We start from the raw sequence: 20,507 nt of genomic DNA, 5'->3' as shown, positions 1-20,507 counted from the left end.
ATAGATAGATAGATAGATAGATAGATAGATGTTTATTGATCCCAAGAAAAAAAGGAGGCTTCTGTCTTTTTTGCATGTTATTGATGAATTGGGGGCCTCTTCTTTACATCTCACCTCCCAATCGTTATTGAAGCCAGATTAAAATGCGGAAATCCATATGAGATGATAGCTTTCACTTGGATCTACTGTTGTCAATCTCTTTCACTGGAAGCGTAACTGCTTACTTTAAGATACTTGGAGGATTTATCACCTTGGTTTTCATTTGCTGCCTTCTTGGCTGAGTCTTACCTTGAAAAAGGGATTGTCTTCCTCTCTACGGCACGGCTTGAATAAATGGCTTAACTGACTTCTAACTCTGTCGTTTTCACGCCCTTTCATTTTTCTGTCTCGATCATTCTCTCCCGTGCTTTCTCTCAGTCAGCAGAAAGTGATGTGGGTATCAAATTGCAGAGCAATAACATTCTTATAGCACTTTGGTCATACCGGCAGATATTAGAAAATCTGTAGAGCAGAACCCTCTCTTACATAGACTCCATGCTCACTACAGACCTCTTCTAGATTACATACAAACACATGTTGTGGTCATGCATCATACACACATACAGTAGTTTTAAATACATACTCACAGATGCTCCTACTTGCATATGCAAACTGCACGTGTGCTTGTACTGCAAATGTGCATAGAAGAGAGACAAAACAAATAAGGTGAATAAATGTATCAATATTAATACAAATCCAGCTCTCTTTAGAAGTAGACCCTGCCAGGACCTCTGACTGGCTGCTTTTGAATTATAGATGCCAGAGTGACAGAGGAATCCTGGGAGATTGCGTCTGTCACTTTTTTTGTGCGTCTGACACATGAATATGATCCTAAAATTCATCCCTGTGATTACTAAAACGTGCAGAGCGTGTACTTGCACCGATGCCGGTTAACTTTAACCGTGACTACAATATGTCTGTAAACTACACACACACACACAGAGGCACCCACGCAAAAGCCGGTTTCAGTGACTCCTTTAACCACATGAGGTATATACTGTTGTGGTAGAGAATAATGATTGACTGGCTGGAGCCTGATTTGCATCAGACAGAGAAGGAGACTCTGAACTGTGCTGCAGGCAATTACTTTGTTTTAGAGGGAAAGAAGGAGGGATGGAAGGAGAGAGAGCAAGGGAAGCATAGAGCGAAAGACCAAAGTAAGAGGGGGGAGGGCTGCTGTGAGTTAACAGTGACACCTGGTGGTGTTCAGCAGTCTTAGAATTATGTTTACTAAAGGAAATGGAAGGTTATGTTTCTATATGTTATTACTACTATCTATCTGACATACTGTAATCAAGAGTTCTACAGATTGTTCTACATTCCAGTGCTGCTTGATAAGGTTAAACCTGCATGTTCTGCATTCACCCACATGTATTTCTCCCTGCACCGTTGAGGACTTTCATTGATTTTATTGATCTCTCACCTCAAACCCTATAACCCCAAGGGTGCTAAATGTAGCGATTGATGCATCAGTCTCTCACTCGCTAATTAAATACATCCCACATCTGACTAATTGAACATTTTGCAATTAATGTGAAACTTGGGCCGATATTTCCACATCGCCCATGATATAATATTTATGATTGTGAAACATTGCCGAATCTTAGAGCAGTTGTTTCACAATCTGAGTTTAAGATGATCATTCATGGTTTTATATAAACCGGGCTTGATTACCGCAACTCCCTTTTCACCTGCCTCAGCAAGTCGTCCCAGGACTGTCTACAACTGGTCCAGAACGCAGCAGCAAACTCTTGACCATGTCCAGCAGGACGTCACAGATCAGTTCTATTTTATTCTCGTTATATGTTACATTGGCTTCTTATTAAGTTCAGGATCCAATTTAAAGTTCTTGTTCTGACATACAGAACCTTTCATGGTCTAGCACCTGTTTATATCTCTGAGCCGCTCCATCCTTATATTATTAACAGGACCCTCAGGCCTTCTGACTAGGGATTCAATCAACCATTTATTTCCATGAAATCATATCAAATTCAATTTCAGTAAAATGATATACATTCAAAACTAATTAAATGAACTAATCCAAAATGAAATGTGAAGAGGAGTTGTCATAACATGCTATTTTTAGCTATGCTGTGCTCAAAGGGCATCTATAACAAAAGACTGAATGTGAATTAAAAGCTGCTTTATGATTAAAGGATGGTGCAATGTGTCACTTGTCACTTCACTATTGGCTCATATAGGTTATATATAGATTATGTTTCGTACTTTGCTGTGTTAAATTTTGTGTTTGAGCTCTGATCAAATTGCAAACTACATTTCCTTACTTCACATGTATTAGCTGGTGAAATGGAAGCGAAGGTTGGCTGTAATTCCCAAACATATGTTATGTTAAATAAATTATCCTTCCAGAGTGACCCGCAGACCTTAAGATCGACTACGGTATTCAGATTTTAAGACAGAATCCATGAAAACGAATTTTTGCTGTGCGTTTATGATGCTGCAGACTCCATCTGTAGGTTCGATCTGTGGGTTCTGTCTGTGCTACTTTAAGATCTTTAATGTACTTGAAAATGTGTTAAAACATTAATTAACTGCTTTAGATTTGACATAGATACATAGCACCACATCTGTCCTTTTTGCAACATTAGATAAAGATGCATGCTCTTTGTAAGATCATTCCTAGATTATATTCATATTTAAAACCAAAGTTCTGCCCAATACAAGCAGTTTGTGCTGCTGGCCATCCAGCGGCTCCATTGGAGGCATTGGAGCTTAATTGCTACGTTAAAGGGCACATACACACACAGAGGTTGTAAGAGGAGTGCAATACTCATTAACTTTCCTTGCCTGAATTTACCCAAATAGTCGGCCTGAGGATTTAAAGTTTCAGTCCTCCACCCTTTAAGCCTGCACATTTGAACTTTTATCTGAAATAATTTGCCTAATGCATTTTCTCAGACATTTACCAGCCGCAATGCTGGATACGCCACTTTGAAAACAAATATTCATAGAACGCATTCCAATTACTAAATCACCTTGGTCTGGTTGCCAAGCAACATTAGTGCAAGGACCGCTGCTTCATATTTCTTTCAACCTCTTTGGTGATTTGTCTTGTGTTTCTTATGTGCATTAGTCTGAGGGAGAAGATAGGGTGAAAAGAAACATGTTGGAATGTATTTACAATGGGACAGGCCCAATGGTAAAGACACAAACACAGCTCTGCCCACATTACAGCACACACACAAACATAGTTTGACTTTTTTGGTTTCCGACCTGTGTGGTGTTGCCTTTTTCCGCTACTCTTCCTTGTTAATTACGTTCATGGTGTCCTTGGCGTTCACTGTTTAGCACTTTGTGATACTCTGCAAAGTGTTTCTCATGAATAAATTCGACATTGTCTCTCTTGCACACACAGATATTCTGTGATGGAGTGTTCACACAACAGTTTTATGGTAAATGTAAGATGCATTTGGACACAGATGGAAAAGAAAAAGCTCTCTTCCTACCTCTCATCTGGTGTCCAGCTGTGAGCATGTGTGAGAGTGTGCAAGAGATATTAAGGCATGTCTCCTTAATATTTTTTGTGTACTTATCACACGGGTTTTCCGAGGTGTGCTTTTCTGTGTACATGCACCGTCTGTAATGCGTAGGTGGCTGTGTACGTGTGTGATCAAGAAGGAGACAGGCACACTTTATCATTCTCAGCTTCATCTGTCACGACGGCAGAACCAACAAACACAGGCGTACAGATGCCTGTCCAAAGGTTAACGATCACGCCGCGCTATATGTGTTTTGCTCTAAGTGGCGGCGTGGTGTGATGTATGTGTTTCTCCTCTTGCCAGGCTCCATCACGTTTTTCTCCTTGCTTGAAGTGGTAAATGAGTCAATTGCATTTATCCGGGACACATGGACATTTGTCTTTCCTTTCAGATCTGGAATAACTTTATTTGTCAAGGAGAAAAAATGGGCCACGGTTTGACTTGGGGACACGGATGCAGCAACACTTTGACAGTTTATGCTGTTACACATGGTAGCGGGCTGTTTTACACATGGACTTGAGATCACTTGTTTTGACAGCTTGAATGTGTCTTGTGTTTCTTTTAATTCGGGTTTGTCTCAAGTCTATTTGGAACTATTCTAGTAATTTCTAAAATGTGTTTGTCCCTCTGTTATACCTTTTGTGTTCTTGATCAATACATTATTTTATAGTCTGCAATGGACCCTATATATCTCTGACTTTTCCATGTGTCCTCATATCCAACACACTTATTTTAAAGCTGAACCTTGGGAGAGCTTGAGAGTAGTGCAGGGTGGAGAAAACACGGTTGCTGCTATTTTTATGGGACGCAAACACTGAAAGCTGGGGGGAACGTTACATTTAATGTATTAAGTAAGCTTTGGAGGTGCTAGTATGCAAATTTTGTTTCCTTTGGACGAAGCTAGCTTTCCCCTTGCATCCCGTCTTTTTGCCAAGCTACGGTAACAGTATAAGAAGCACTGAGTAAGAAGTGGAAGTGATATTGGGGCTGGCCAGTCCAATTCAATTCCCTCTTGCCGCAGAAATCTCGCTCATGTGTATGAAAAGAAATCTGTTCTGAATACGAAAGGGCACGACGCCCATGAACTTCCATGACAACTTTTGCCTTTGTCAGTAAAAATTATAGCCTACTAGGTCAGATACATTAAACAGTAGAAACCCCATTGACAGATGAGCATACAGCTCCATTAGAAGAAGGTTACGGCCAAGCCGAAGATTCTCTAACAGCATAATTATTAGAAAGGGGGACAAATGTCAAAACCCTCATTAAGTCCCTTTGGTGCCAGTGTGTCCAGTGAATAAATCCAAATGGGCTCCGTTCTAAGTAAGAGGGCACTGATGTCATCCCCTCTATGGCAGCACTTAACCCACACATTGCCATCAAATCTGACTGAGGTCAACAAGTATGAAGTGCATTTCTACAGACACAGTGATGAGAGAACAGTTGTGTAACTTCTATCACTGATGAATGAGCTCCGCAATTTGCCTCCAAACTTAATGCATGGTTTTAATGTGTGCCTAGGAGACAAACCAAGATAACCTTTTGATAATAGGGGCATCAAAGCGGTCATTGGTTGCTGTATTTGGAGAAAGGGGTTTCTTTCTTCTGTTCTGTATGCAGAAGTGTTTACTATGGCTTGTGTGACACATACTGTATTTTTCCTGAATTCCTGTGTGTCTTTGCTGGTGCCTTATCTAACAATCACAGCAGTCACGTCCCTTTAGGAGCCACTTGGTTAAGACGAGGGAAGTCTATTATTAGTTCAAGTGCAATTATTTTTCTTTATTTTTTCCAACCTGCACATTATATAATGAAATCCTGCTTTATAACTCCACTCATTGTTAGAAAAGAAATGAACACCCCTGCCAGGTTCTGATCCCGCAGACAGAGTCTAGTTCCTCACAGGTTTGGATTTGTCGAGGCTAAAGTATATTGAGTTCGCAGCCAGCAGTACAGCTTTTTCATGGTGATCAATATAGGTAGGCCTTGCTTTTCCAGTCAGGAGAACAATAAAGACCGAGTGGTAGAAAATAAAAAGGGGAAGAGTTGTGATCCTTGTGCTGTTTATTGTGCAAGACCATTTCACTATATTTTGCTCTGTGGATTTCTATTATAGAAACATTTTGTTAGCCGTCGCAATCAAATTGTTCAAGAAGAAAGAGAGAATATGGGAAGATAGCAAGAAGAAGGTGAGAGGGCAGAAATGTTTGAAATATTAATTCCAACCATATCATACCATCCTATCTGGGCTTTTACTTGGGCTTCAGAAAGAAAGTGGAGATAGACTAGGCAGACAAAGGACGAGGATAAAGATGGGATCAGATGGAGGGGAAGAGGTAAGGTGGCGAAGGGAATCGGGGAAGCTTATCGGCGTGAAGCACACCTGGGTTGCCGTCCTCTGCCTCTTCTCATATCTCTGAGATGTAAGCTCTTATAGGCCAACAGCCATGCAGAGGTCAGCCATCGAGGCTTCAATCGAATAGTCGTTTTTTTATGAAGGGAAGAATCCTGGGTGAAATGACCCGGATGTATCTAAGTGGCAGCCATGATAAGAGCTGGACAAATTCTATAAATTCTGAGGAAAGGTGCTTCCGTGCTTCCTTTCTCATCTCCCTTCTCTGTTCTATTCTTTACAAAAGGAATGTAGATAATGCTGACAAAAGAGAGTGATTAAAAAAAATAGCATTAGTTTTCAGATTTTTAATTTGTTTAACTGATAAAATGCCCTAACCTTAATTTGTTTGCTGCAGGGCTTCTGCTCTGAAAGTGAAAGTGAAATCAGGTGTGCATCATTACTTCCTCTAATCGGTGACTGGCCAAGTGGTTAAGTACAGGCTTACCTTGTTTCACATTAGATAACATCAGGGTTATAGGCTTGTCTGTGCTCATGAGCAATGTTGGGCAAATTACTTTAAAAAAAAAGTTTTTAAAAGTTACTTATTCAAAAAAGTACCTAAATTAGTTACTCAGTTACAAACTATAAAAGTAACTATTGCATTACTTTCAAGTACATTTTTAAATGCTTAAATGTGACCCCACCTCCACCCTCCACCCCACTCTTTAACGGAACTTAAAATGCATGTTCATGTTCAATAAATGATGATAAATTTGAATCTTTTAATGAAATTGACACACAATACAATACATTATTAACCGATACAATGTACACATATCTAAACTTTTTAATGTTGCTGTGGGACAAAGTTACACTAGCCTCTAATCAAATGGCATGCATGTAGATATTAGGTTTATTTAGTGAAATTTCTACAAATAACATCATAGATGTTTTGGAACTTTTTACATGTATTGCCCCTTATTTGGGCTTGCCATACCTGTCACTTGTTGTGTGTCCGACCATGCATGCTTTCTAACACCCGCCCATCTCTACCCCTGATTGGCTTAAAATGAAATTTTACTCAACCTCAGCCAATTGTCAGCATTAATGTGCTTGTCTCGTGAGCGGCCCACTAACCAAGGACGAACAGTAAAAAAAAAAAGTATTTGCCTCTCGGCTCAGAGATCTAGTTGGTCTGATTAAAATAAACAGCTTCAATTATAGTAGTGTGCCGCATTTTTTGGCAGTAACGGTAACAACGTTGTTAAGATGGGATGAGTAATCAATTAGATTACTTGTTACTTAAAAAGGTAACGCAGTTATTTATTACGCCGTTATTCCCATCACTGCTCATGAGTGCAAGTAAATAAGCATTTAACTACAGTCTTTGTAAGTACCCTTTGTTGAACTAACCCCCCGTGCCTGCCTGCACAGATGATATGTTTCAATTCAGGTGTGGTTGCGAGGATAAAAATGCCACTCACTGATTGGTAGTGGGGAAAAGCTGGCAGTTTTCACATAAAGTAAGATAAAACGTAACCTATTTTCAGGGACTACAGCTCACTAAGTCTTTCTAGTAGGAAATAAGATCCACAGTTTTCGGCTTCAAACTGTTTTTGTTTGCAAAAACAGTGTTTCACAAGTTTCATTCTTATTATTAATATTAATGGTTGCAGTGTTATGTCAGCAGGATGTTTTGAGAATTCAACTACCCCCATAACAGTCAAAGTCACAAACATGCAGTGTTTACAGGCACAGCATCACTGAAGACTGAACACATGCTTCCCATGCCCCCCGGCTCATAGTTTCTGCAACTCCCCATGATCAAAGACCACAATGTGATTGGCGGGATGGAGAAAAGGGAGCAGGGGATGGAGGGAATGGACAGATGGAGAGATGAGTGTGAGTTTGAATTTAGCACATGAGAGACTCTCTTTTTTTCTTTTAATTGTGGATGCATGAGTGAATATTTTTAGCCTCTACTGAAAGAAGAATATGGAGGGGAAAGATACCAATGCCAATGCTATGGCGAAGTGTAATCACACAACAGTTCACTCTTACTTTGCCGATCTTGTACTGCTGCAATCACACAAAATATTCCAACCTTTACGTGGTGGTGACAAGTAATGTGTTAAAATGACAACCAATTAATGTTGAGGCAACAAAACTACTACTTGGTCAGGTTCAGGGTAAGACAATGGTTTGGCTCCAATTCATTATGTTAAGTACGTTGTGTAGGCCGGGCATATGTGGCATAAGCTAAGTCTGTTACCTATTTTAACTTTCTTTGTAAGTCAATGTTGACTTTTGCTTTCACATGGGTCTTAATAGTCTTAATAGTAGCCTGACAAGCCACACCCACATCAAGATATTGGGTCTGGGAACACACTTTTGGCAAGTATCAGTCCGAGGGGCGGGATAAGAGGAACACAACTTGATATAGTAAACTTTTGTCGTATCCGGTTGGCAAAACTCCGAACACATCTTCCTTTTTAAAATGGTGACTTCAGTGCTTAACTCCAAGTCTTCCATAGTTGTGACCAAAGCTGATTTAAAAGACCAAGTTTGCTGGCAGCAGCAGCCATCTTCTTTTTAAATAGCAGGGAAATCCCACAGAACCATTGCAACTCTGCCGTCCTTGTGTAAAGCCCGCCCACCAACTCTATACACAATGTGATTGGCTTGACTAGAATAAGCTGCAAATTACATTTACTGCCGCTAGGGTGCATCTAGATTTCTAGGCCAACTTAATAGTGGTCTCCAGGGTGAAAGTCCTAGGTTTGTATCCAACCCGTCCCCTTCACTACACTGACTTTAAGACAGAGCTGTGTTGAATCAGGGAATCCATGTATCCACGACATCCAAGGGCACATCATTTAATGCAGCGTTGAGTGGTCATGTTCATTTCCGTATAGCTGTGATATCAGGCAGACATGTTCACATCAGATCAGAAATAAAAATAACTGTCTAGGTTAACCTGCCCTTTTGGATTTAAAAAAATGTTTTGTTGTATGAGCTTCATGGCCTAACAACAACAAGCTGGGCAACAGAAATGTGTGTGTGACTTCTTGTTTCATGCAATATCAACAGAAACCATCTCATAGGAAGGGTTAGGGTGGTACTTTGCTAAGAGAGAAAGCATCCAGTCTCATTGGACAGACTGCTGTTTGATTCCACATCTGTATTGATCTGAACTATTCATATCACATTTTCTAACAGTTTGGCCTTTGCAGTTTGGCCTTGCTGTCTATCATTTCTACTCACACATATTAGTCCACATATCCTCATTTGATCTAAATCAATGTCATTTATTTTAAGCCTTTGATGTTTACTTAGCCAACCATATGCTTATATTTCTTGGTTTTTCATTCAGGGCTTACTTGCGTTTAATTTGTTGTGTTTTTTTTAGGACACTTGTATTTGTAATTGTTCGTTATCTATATTATTCCTGTCTTCCTCAGGTGAGACTCATTCTATAAGCCCACAGACGTTTTCTTAATCTAACTGGCACAATTTTTATTTTTCCTCATTTAATTTTTGGGTTATTGTTGTCTTTATTTTATTTTGCAAAATCAACTAATTTAAATTCAAGCAAAAAAATGCTTAGCGGGCTGGACAATAGGAAAAAGTGTCAAGACGGCCTGTTACGGCGCCAGCCAGCGACTTGGCAGTGAATTACCCTTGTTGCCCTTAAAATGCAATTAAGGGAGTTTGGTGTAGCACTGAAAGTCCTTAGGAGGGGGTGCTGGCACAATCAAGCCACTGTACATTGAGTCAGAGAAGCGAGAGAACTCAATAAGGATGAGGGGACGAGATACAAGGGGCCTGGACATACTGGTCATAAATATTTTATATAGTCAGCCTCCATTTGTCTCTCTCAGCCAGTTTTTTTTTCTCTAATCCAATAGACTTCAGGGACGCGTGTGCTAAGACGGATGGAGAAAGAAAGAAAGGGGAGGGGGTGCACAGGCATGCACGCCTCCTATGGTGCAGCAGTATCATTTCTACATTTAGGTGAAATAAAACGTGAGCATCTGTAATGGCCTTCGTACCAAGCTGAACTATTGAAATTGCATTATGAATGATGAACACCTTATTTTCAAGGTTATTCCTTATTCACATTGGGAAAACCTTTACTTCTGTACTCTAAAAAGGTACGGGTTATTAAGTAAGGCAGTAACATTAGCCGAGTGAATGTAGCATCCTGCCAACAACACAACTGAGAAATGATTATTTTTGCAAGCTCCTTCAGTCTACTCCAAATTATCAAAATGATCATTTAGGTGTAAAATGATCAATATGTTAATTCCTCTTTCTTTGCATAGTGTCACTTTAACCAAAAATAGACTGGACAACTCTAGTATGTTATTGAATGCTGCTAAAGGGCCTTGTGAATCCATTAAAATGCTTTGCTTTTAAGGAAATTAAAATGTTAAGAACAGGCGTAACTACATGGCATGATATGAACAAGTTCTGAAAGTAAATTAGTTAATGAGAACATTTGGCAAATTGATCTGAACTGCATTAAACACAAACCAACCAAACGGTTTCCCATCCTCCTTAATACCAATCAATACCCAAAATAAGTTTTCTCACACAGCTGCAGTCAGCTTCTATTGTAATGAGGCTGAATCCCACAGAAAGGTTAAATTAGTTCACGCCGATAGGGGGAAGGGGGGCAGGGGGAATAATAAAATAAGCCCCCATTTACATGGAGACCAGGCCAGGTGTATATATGAACATATCTCATTAGATGGTTAAGATGTTAAGCCTCAAGGCCTAATGGAAATCTTAATTATTGCCAAAAGCCCCAAATGAGGTCCATGCAGCCTCTGCTGTGACGAGCAGAATGAAAAAGCAGCTGCAGAAATGTGGATAAGTACAAAAGAAAGGCTTTTCTTTCTAACCTCTGCAGGGCTAATTTGCTTCAGGCTGCAGGAGAGACATCATCGCAGGGTTGGAGGTGTCCTCTGGTCTCCCCAGTTCAGGGTGCACAGAACTCTGCGATGATTTAAAATCCTGCTGCACTTCATGAATATCTTCCCCCTGGCATTTATCCAAGCAGCTCCCCGCCAAACCCTTAACTGTGTGCATAAGGGAAGCCTATATAATAGCAGGTTGATAACGTGTTACATTTTCTTGTCATCAACTTTCCTCATAATTGTGCATCAGGATGAATTCTATTCAATGAATGTGTTAATTAATTGGAAATTGCATAAAGTAAACAACATCACAAAGAGACAGAAAGAGAAAGGGGAGGTAGTGCTGGGACTAAAGTAAATGTAGAAGCTGGCTTCAGTTCTTTGCCAGACGGTTAAAAGGTTTAAAAGCAGACACATCACTTACTGAATAAAAGGGTTCCCCATGCAGAATTTTTTTTATCCAATGCTTTTTTTTAATTTCAGATTTGTTTGAGAAGCACGCTGTTGTTTCTGTTTGGCAGGACATGACATCTAGTCGCATTGCCAAAAAATCGCTCTACTAATCAAGTGTAGATATTTTTGGGTGGAACTGTGGGAATTAAACGGCTAAATAAATGGAGCCTGGCATCTGTCAATCATCTGAGGTCATCTTAACTGAGCTTTAAAAAGGTTGTGACTTCCTTCGCTTGAGTCTAATACGTGATGTTAAAATGCCAGCAGCATGAAAACCAGAAGCACTTGATGAACCAGAGACGAAATTACACTGTTAAGTCAAATGTTCTTTGGCTTTTAGGATGTGACACTAAGTTAGAATAAAAAAAAAATAAAAAAAGCAAAAAAAGTTTGTGACGAGGGAGAATGTTCTCATGTAACCTAGGCAAGGAACATGAGGGCCTTATTTTAACAAATCTTTTCCTAAACCTATGCAAGTAGTTGTGTATGAATTCACAACAGTAACCACAAACTGACAAGTTGGGAATGAGAACAGGACGTGAAAATGGGTAAACATTACTTAAAAATGTGCTTAAAGGTGGCATGTCATGTATTTGCATGTCCATGAGATCAGGCAGCCAAACCAGGGACCTTTTCAGCATCTAGAACTAAATGTAGTCTCTGCTCACTGGTTGAAACACAAAGTAAAGTTCCTGAGTTTATCAAAAGGTTCTTGCTGCGCTGTACATGGCTGAAAACACAGTCAGAAACCTCACAGAAAAATTGTTGTGAATGTTCTATGTAAACCAAATAGCACATTTATTTTTATCTCTTTGACTGTGCAGAAATCTGATGTTTTCACCCCATTAATGATCATGTTAAATGCAAGGAAAGGCCCTAAAACTTTCGTCGGCGGTCACTTGAAAACAATGTGACTGTCCTCTCTATAGGTTCTAGTGGGTCTTTAGATGGCTGTACAGGCAAATACATGATCCACATATTTTGGTGCAGGGTAAAGTGGAGGTGGTGAGTGTTAGAGGAGCCTTTTTCTCTTTTTCATATCCTGTCACTATGTCTCAACGACACAGCGGAGTTCCAGTTCATGGCTCACAGCTCCTTCCTGCACAGTTGCCTTCCAGCGACGCCTGTCCAAAACGATCTGCTCCCAGTTACTTACAGGGATTTTGAACTTCTTCAGACTGATCTTAATATTATCCTTGAAGGTTTTTTTTGGGACCTTCCTCCAATCGGGAGTATAGGATCTGTTTGGGGAGAAGAACGTTTGACAATAACAGTCCATTGAAGTTGGTACTGCATGATACTAACATGTTGGCTTCTTCCTGAACGCTGATGTTGGTATGTTCTCAAAATCTTCCTTAACCCTCATGTTGTCCTCAGGTCAAATTGACAAGTTTTCCTAGATCAATGTTCTTTTTAACTACCTAATTGTAATTACCCAAAATAACATGATTGATTCCAAACAAAGCTCTTAGGCAAGTACAGATCTCTACTTTTACTTATTCAATTTGATGGTTTAATTTAAAGTGGTTTTGAAATAGTATTGATTAAAAGTTGTCATGTTCCAGTTTGTGATTATCCATCAACATTCATTCCTTTAATATTAGTCTAAATAAAAAAAATTCTAACTCAAAGATTAGGTATAATTTCCTATAAATGAGGTTTCTTGACCATAAATTCCCCAAAATAACTGTAAATCTGAAGTTAATAGTGTTGAAAACGTCAAAAAAATAACAAACCTTGAAAAAAGCATCACAAGTAATGAAAGAAGAGACAGAAACTTAAGAAAAGGTTAAAAACATTGACAAAAAGCCTCAACAAAAGTGTTGATTTTCAATTTTGACGGAAAGACAACACAAAGGTTAAGTGTCTTTGTTTATGTTGCTCCACGGCTCTCAGTTCCCCGCTGTAGTCATCATGCAATCAGTGTATCGGAACCATCAGCCCAGCTGGTGACTCTGGTCAGACTTGGACATATCTGATTTGAGTACATCTTGAAAAAGGAGAACTTGTGCTCTCTTGAAATTAGCTTATGCCTAAACAAAGGCAAGAGCCATGGCTGTCATCTGTGGATTACCTTAACAAAGAAAGCCCAGAGCATCCCCACTTCTGAAGAATAAAATTATACATTAGTAGATTTTCTTTTCATTGAGCTTAATTGCTCTGCTGTATACGCAAACTTTTTTGTGTGTGAAAGGTCCAGCAAACACAGGGTTACTTGCTCTGTCAGTGAAGAATGTCTAGTCGCATCTTCCTTTGCTCCGGCTTCTCTGTCCTCTTCGCAGCCTCTCAACCGAAGACAATCCCCTCCATTTCTGGGACAAGACTGAGGCTGGGCTGTTGCCCTGCTAATAAAACTTCTATTGCTTCTGGGAAGAGAAATTTAACTGAGGAATCATGTTAGTTAGCACACACAGAAAAAATTGGCTGTGTGTGGAAATGAATGCAGCTGATTTTACTGCAGAGTAAAAAATGGGAGGACGGAGACAGGGCAAAGGGAAAGAGGAGGGGAAGAATTGATAGTGGAGTGAAGTAGAGGAAGATAACCATATCAAAACTGAGCGAGGGGAAGAAACCAAAATGGGGAGAGACAAATAAATGGCAAGAGAACTAATGCAGCATAAAAAGCCAATTTCCTAAACCTCTGAAACCCCCCCCCCTCCCCGGTGGAAACAATTACTGCGGATGAGGAGACAGTTATGATTAAACAAGTGAACGCCTTGACAGTGGAGATAAAACTTTAGAGAGGATGGGATGACAGAGAGTCGTGTTTGCTGCGGAATATGATAGTTAATTTGCCGCCGCTGATCAGCGCCTGCAGTGAGAGCAGCAACATGGTAAATGACAGTTCAGAGTCAGATGCATTGCAACACAACCCACACACACTCTCAAAATGCATCCACACACACTGGAGTCCAGGCTGAACTTTACATGACTTTCTCTGTCATCGTGCAGCGCGCTTTGATTGCCAGTTTCCGAATGAAATAAAAATGACGTTAATTGTATTTATTTCAAAGGCAGCACGGAATATGTTACGCAAAACTAATTTCAAGAATAGGATGAATCTTTGGATGAAATTATACCCGATGGTTTCAGAGTGCTGGGCCTTTGCTTGAATAGCTGCATTTTTATTGTCAGATTAAAAAAAACAAAAAAAAAACAAGAGACCGATATGAGTTTCTGGAATCACCAGATGGATTAACGAATTAAAAGTAAATAAGTCCTTACGAGACCGAGAGGAAATGGCACCAACAAACTGCGATGTCAGAATGACGGCAGGGGGCCACTTTGGCATCTGCTGAAAGCCGAGGATTGTCATTAAATAAATAATGTTTTTGGCTAGATTGCTTTACTCTTTGAAAAACACTGCTGTAAAATTGGTACCCTTCTCCAAACCAATCATAAGCAGAGAACTGGGGTTTCTATTTCCCCAAGAATGAGTCATGGACTGGTTTAGTTTGTCCATTGCATGCCAACACGCCCCCCCCAGGTAACCATTCACTGCAATCAACGATGATACCTTTTTAGAGATGTCTAAAGGGTCGGTGGACGATGAAAAAAGTGGAAATGGAAATTAATGTGGAAGGGAAAAAAATCATCAAACAGCAACTTTGATGTTATGTTAAAGTAGTGTACTTCCTCTTTATTTTCAAGAGTTTACAGTGCATGTTTCAGTGTACATCATGCACACTAAAGACCTTTTAAAGTAGAGATGAAGGATGTCGTGGGCATGTCACTACAAGCAGTCTCGTTTCATCCGTGGTTATTGTGAAAATTATTGAATAGAGCAGGTTTGAGTCACGCAAGCAATTCAGAATATGTACAGCATATACAATCTCTTTTAGCCCTGTGTAAACACAATCTTTTCAAAATAATTAATTAAAAATAATCACCTCTAAAACAAAGTAACATTGCTGTGTACCATACTTGCCAGTAACGCATATTAGCGAGGTCTATGATCCTGTATCTGGAAGAAAATGAACAACAACATTACATGTAGCCTGAAGTCAGGTGGTGACACCGGTTGCTATGATACACATCCTTTTTCCTTCCTTCTATCAAAGCGGGTCTTGCTCTTTCTCTCTGGTCTTCCTTGGTGTCTTGCTCTCTATTTCATCCTGTGTTCCAAATATCCATCCTGTCTCTGATTTAGCCTATTCACCCTCCTTGTTTACAGATATAAAATGACAAGATAAGTGTGGAGGATGGTTCCGAAAGAGACCAGATGCTGGCATTTCAGTTCCGTAAATGGCAGTTTATGAGGAACAACAGTGGGCATGGAGGGGGAGATGGGGGAGGTTGGGAACCATTTCTGGAGCAGGATCGCAGCCTTTGGCTCTGAACTCATTACCGTTTATATCAAAAGATTCTGTGGAAGGAGTGCGCCGCTGTCACTGAAATCTCCACCCACTCTCTTTATAGAACAGAACTTTTCTTTCCGCCACGTCATTTGCCCCCCAACCACCACCACCACTAACCCCCCCCCCCCCTTCCTCATTCAAAGATGACAGGCAGCAAGACTTCACACGGCCGCTGGAAACTGGGTCAGTAACAAACTGAGACTGAGACAAGTAAGAGGTAGAGGGGAGCGAGCTCGTCGCTGCTCTAGTTTTAAGACATGAATAATAAGACAAAAGGGCAATCAATCACATGTTGTTGGTTTTAATTGCCGCTTCTTCTCTCCCTTGTGTGGGTGGACACACTTTAGGAGACGGAAAATATGCTCTTTAGCTTCTGCAGCATGCGGAGGCTCCCTCTGCTGTTGGTGAAGGCGTGGCAGCAGTGGAAAGTAATGAAACTGAATTTGCATTTTGGATGTTGTTCTCAGAATAATATCTTATAACGGTGCAAGATTGACCGCGAGCAGCTGAGGGTTAATTTCAGTGGCGTAAATGGGCACCATAGATACAAGAAACCAAGGTGTAGGATGAAGTCAGGCGTTTTCGTTGTAATGTCAACTAACTAAATGTCCCTAACTATAATCCCACCTGGTTTGTTTGATAGAGAACTGACACTTTGAATCAATGATTCCCAACTAGGGGCCGGATGATAAAGTTGTGTGTATGCACAAACACAATCTGAATACACATTATTTGTATCCGATTTATACAAAACGGCGGGTGGGCTTGGTTCTGTTTTAGGAATCGCAACCATTCAGGGGGCGTCTCAGTGGGTAGAGCCGGTCATCCGCCATCGGAAGATTGGCGGTTAGGTGTCCATGGGCAAGATACTGAGCCCCAAATTGCTCCCAAAGATTGTGCCGTTGGCGTTCGAATGTGTGTGGTAATGATAGGATGATCAGCTGACGTTCAGACTGGCACCTTGCATGATTCAGCCTTTGTCACCATTGTATAAATGTGCGTGTGTGTTAATGAGGTAAAAGTGGCATCTAGTTTAAAGCGCTTTAAGTTTCCGGAAGACAAGAATTGCGCTACATGAAGACTAGTCCTTTTACCATTTGTGGAGCTGGCCGCACATGCACAAGCCTCATTTCCACTCTCACAGTTGGATAAAGCCTAAATTGATGTAGCAACAAACATAAATATGTGCCGCCAATGTTCTCCAGGCAACCATTACACACGGCTGTGGCTATTTGTAGCTCCCCTACCACTTATAATCGCATGTACCTGTAAACCACCATTGCTACGATATCTCAGTCTTCCTTATGAAACATAAGAAGGATGATCAGTGATTCATTTATAGAGCTCATAGTGAAATGCAAATTGCATTGTAAAGTCAATTCAGGATAAAACATTAGATCATTAACTCTGGGATTCTGAACAAAAAAGAATGATAAATAAAACCTTTTGTAAAGGTTGCATCTCTAACAATGTATTTGTCCTCCTTATCATATTACCTGCAGCTGTCTCTAGAAGAGAAGAGCCCTATATAGTACAATGTGTCTGTACACTCGTCTTACGCATACGTGAGGTGCGTCTCCACTTATAAAGATCAATTTGTGTGTGGCAAATGGTGTATACATGGTGTTTGTGTACACATTGTTTAAACATCTGGCTTCAGGGGTACTTGTGAATTAACTCAAAAATTTGTTGCAACTGAGAGTAGCAGGCAGAGTGGTCTGAGCAGTTGTTTTAACGTAATAGATATTCAGTTGAAACAAGGGATGGGCATTGTTAAAGAAAATGTCGAAAACTGATAACAATACTATGACTTTTGATACCGGTTACTACATGATATTTTTTTCTGATACCAATTGCATAAAAATCATTTTTGACAAAAAAGAAATTACATTACACATTTCAGTCTAAATGTTATTTAAATGTTTTAGCTATTTAAATTTGGTGTTGAATTTTTGATTTTTTTCCCATCCTCGATACAAAGGAGGCAATTCGTTGCCCTAGTTGAAATAGATGTGATGTACAAAGCAATGGCTAATTAACATCACGTTTAAATGGAATGATCATATTTGGAACATGACTGAGGAAGACGAGTATTTCAGGTATGTAGGGGTTCATCAAAGGCTGGGAACCACAGAGCTTTCCTGCATTATGTTTGTTTGACATTCAATTCTAGTCTTTTAGGACAATAATTAAAGGGAAAGGGGTTTTTTTCACCCAAGAAATGTGCAGAGGAGGTACCACCCATACCTGGGAGAGCCCCGAGTAGTGCCTGCAGCTCTTCTTTCAGGATGCACACAGACCCAACAACATAGTAACATCTTCCAAAGAGAAGTTACGACCACATGTTTTTTACCATAAAGGCAAACCCGGGGCATAAAAATCCCATTGCACACTAATTCTTAACACCAAATCTACCTTTTCAGAGTTAATAAATCTATTGATCTCGGCGCCATGTTTTATAGTGTTTATTGCAGAAGTTATTTTCTGTCCTCTAGCTGCAGCTGCAAGTCCTTTTCACACACAATCTGGAATATTTTAATTGTACTATGTTACATTTCAGATATACTTTTCTTCCCTGTTTAAAGCCAGAATCCAACTCTTAACTATAATGCATCTATGAAATAACAGCAGCGAAATAACTTAGTCTACTGCGAGCATTACAACGGTTAATTAGTAGTTGTTCCTTTTGGTTTGCAAATCCTTTCTTTTAAAATGTACATTTTGTCCTTTGAAAATTAAAAAAGAGGTCATAGCTGCATGAAAAGAATGGATAATAAATGCAAAAGACACCCACACAGTTTAATGAACTTCCTTGAACCTGTGGTTTTTAAATGTGCAAGTGAAGAGGTTGTGTGGGAGTCTGTTTATGTTTACCGTTGTCTAACTGGGCTCCTCAGTGCTCAACTACAAGCAAAAAAACAATTTCCTGGTGCGCAGAAGCTTTTAACTTATAATCTGCTTCAGTGCAGCTCAGTGACTCTCGCTGCCAAGCATTGTCGCTGCTTTCAAAGCACAGATTTATATTATCGGTAGAATCGGACAAAAAGACTGGTGGGAGATTAGAGATAAAATGAAGTTTCTCATTTTCTTTCATGAAGAGTTAGCAGCCACGTCAAGCATCAGCAAAAAACATCCAGTGACCAGTCTCCAACGACTTTTGGCTCCAATTAGCCTCTCGCATTGGGCCACATGGATGGCAGGTGTTTGTTGGTGGATGCGTGGTGGCAATGACTTCTGTTCCCAGCTCCATTTTCACTGTTTCCTGTGGAACGAAAGTTACACAATGTTGTTTATGAAATGTGAACTGCAAATGGATTTCGGGTCACTTCACCCACATCTATCTGACTTCGGGATAAGCTCTAAACTCACAATGTAACATGCAGCACATGGGATGTCACCTCAAGTGTGACGAGCTGTCACAACAAGAAGTTTTTCTCTCAGTGCTGCTGTGCAACTCTGTTTTCACAAGATATCATTTTTAATCATGCCCAGTTTTTTCGGCTCCCTCATTATCACACAAAACCCACTGATTGAACATGATTCTTGGTTTTTGTTTTTGGATTGTTTTTAAGAAGAGGGGTTTAGTTTTTCACCCACTTGTTGCTTGTCATCTCTTATTGTAAGAAACGTTTCCTCTGTGCAGTAAAGCAATGCAAAATATTCCAACATCATACACACACTGCCGGAATCCGTTACTTTCCTGTGAAAGTGATACATTGAGGAAAAATGGTCAAATATACAGGGAAACTATTTAAAAGCCTTAAATCTTGTCTTCTAATACTAACGTTTAGATGTGTTGTTTTCTGGACATTCATGCTTGCCATGATGATTGACCAAAAGGATAACACTTTAATTTAGGTCACTATTTATTATTTATGAGAAGTATATTTATAAATAAAAACGTATTAATATAAATTTTATAACTATAATCAAGTGTTAAAGGAAATATTTTTGGATTTTTCAGCAATGTGTGGGTCAAAATGTGTTTTACTATGTTGCAGCAATTACATTATTAAAAGTATTTCCTTCTTCTAAATGCTAAATTGGGGGACTTAAAGTGTTGCATATATACAGCAAATGCCTTTTTAAATTGATTTCTTTGTGGAATTTTAATGACCTTTTAATGAATTTGGTGCAACTGCACACTACCTGTAATTGTGTCTATTATTTATTTATTTATTTAATTTCTTTTATTGTGTTTTTCATTTTCATTTTTAAAAGTTTTTCTAATGACTTTCTTTCAGGAATCGAAATTTACTTTTTCCACCACCAGCTAAATAGCTAGTAAGTGTTCAAATTTGACCAGCCACTCAATAGATTACCATTGTTTTCACAGCTGGGGAGGGAAGCAGATCTATCAGCCACTTGCAAATTTTACCAGCGTTTTGGCTAGATGGTGCTAACTTTGAACCCTGTTTTTTTGCCTTAGAGCGCTTTGAATACTGCTTAAAAGGGGCTTAATAAAAGGGAAAAAAGAACCCCAGCTCAGGTGTGACCAATGGCTAACTGATCTTCTCCAAGTATGTTGGAGAAGCAGCTGTCTCAACATTAACACAGAGGGAAAAGTACCCATTTGGTTCAAACATTTTTCTTTTTAAAAATTGTTCAATTATACAGAGCTACGGAAGTCCTGAAGGGTTATATTTTAATTCAAAGGTTTAAAGCCAGCATACATATTATACTCAAAACACTTACTGCCATAATGATAAATCAGATTGTTTCTATTACAATGTTAATCCATGAACCAGAGGGACTATTCTCATAGTCCCGACTGAGCTGACTCTACACCATTCGAGACCGCTGTTCACAAGTCTGCTCACGTTGGGCCCAACAGCAGATTGCCCTGCCTGCTCTAACGCAGCACCACTATTGGCCCGTGGCACATTGGGTATGGCTGAGG

The 20,507-nt window shown here is 39.7% G+C and overlaps 1 long non-coding RNA gene across 1 annotated transcript in view; it reads left to right on the top strand.

Moving 5' to 3' along the window:
* The window catches only part of LOC117939635, a 26,241-nt gene extending 24,360 nt beyond the window's left edge, over positions 1 to 1,881 (top strand). Inside the window, exon 3 of the long non-coding RNA XR_004655636.1 lies at positions 1,867 to 1,881. This is a non-coding gene — a long non-coding RNA (uncharacterized LOC117939635). The remainder of the gene's footprint in view (positions 1 to 1,866) is intronic.
* The last annotated feature ends 18,626 nt before the right edge of the window (positions 1,882 to 20,507 follow it).

The sequence above is a fragment of the Etheostoma cragini genome, chromosome 24, assembly GCF_013103735.1.
Source record: "Etheostoma cragini isolate CJK2018 chromosome 24, CSU_Ecrag_1.0, whole genome shotgun sequence".
Lineage (NCBI taxonomy): Eukaryota > Metazoa > Chordata > Actinopteri > Perciformes > Percidae > Etheostoma > Etheostoma cragini.
This window is presented reverse-complemented; position numbering and strand designations above follow the sequence as displayed.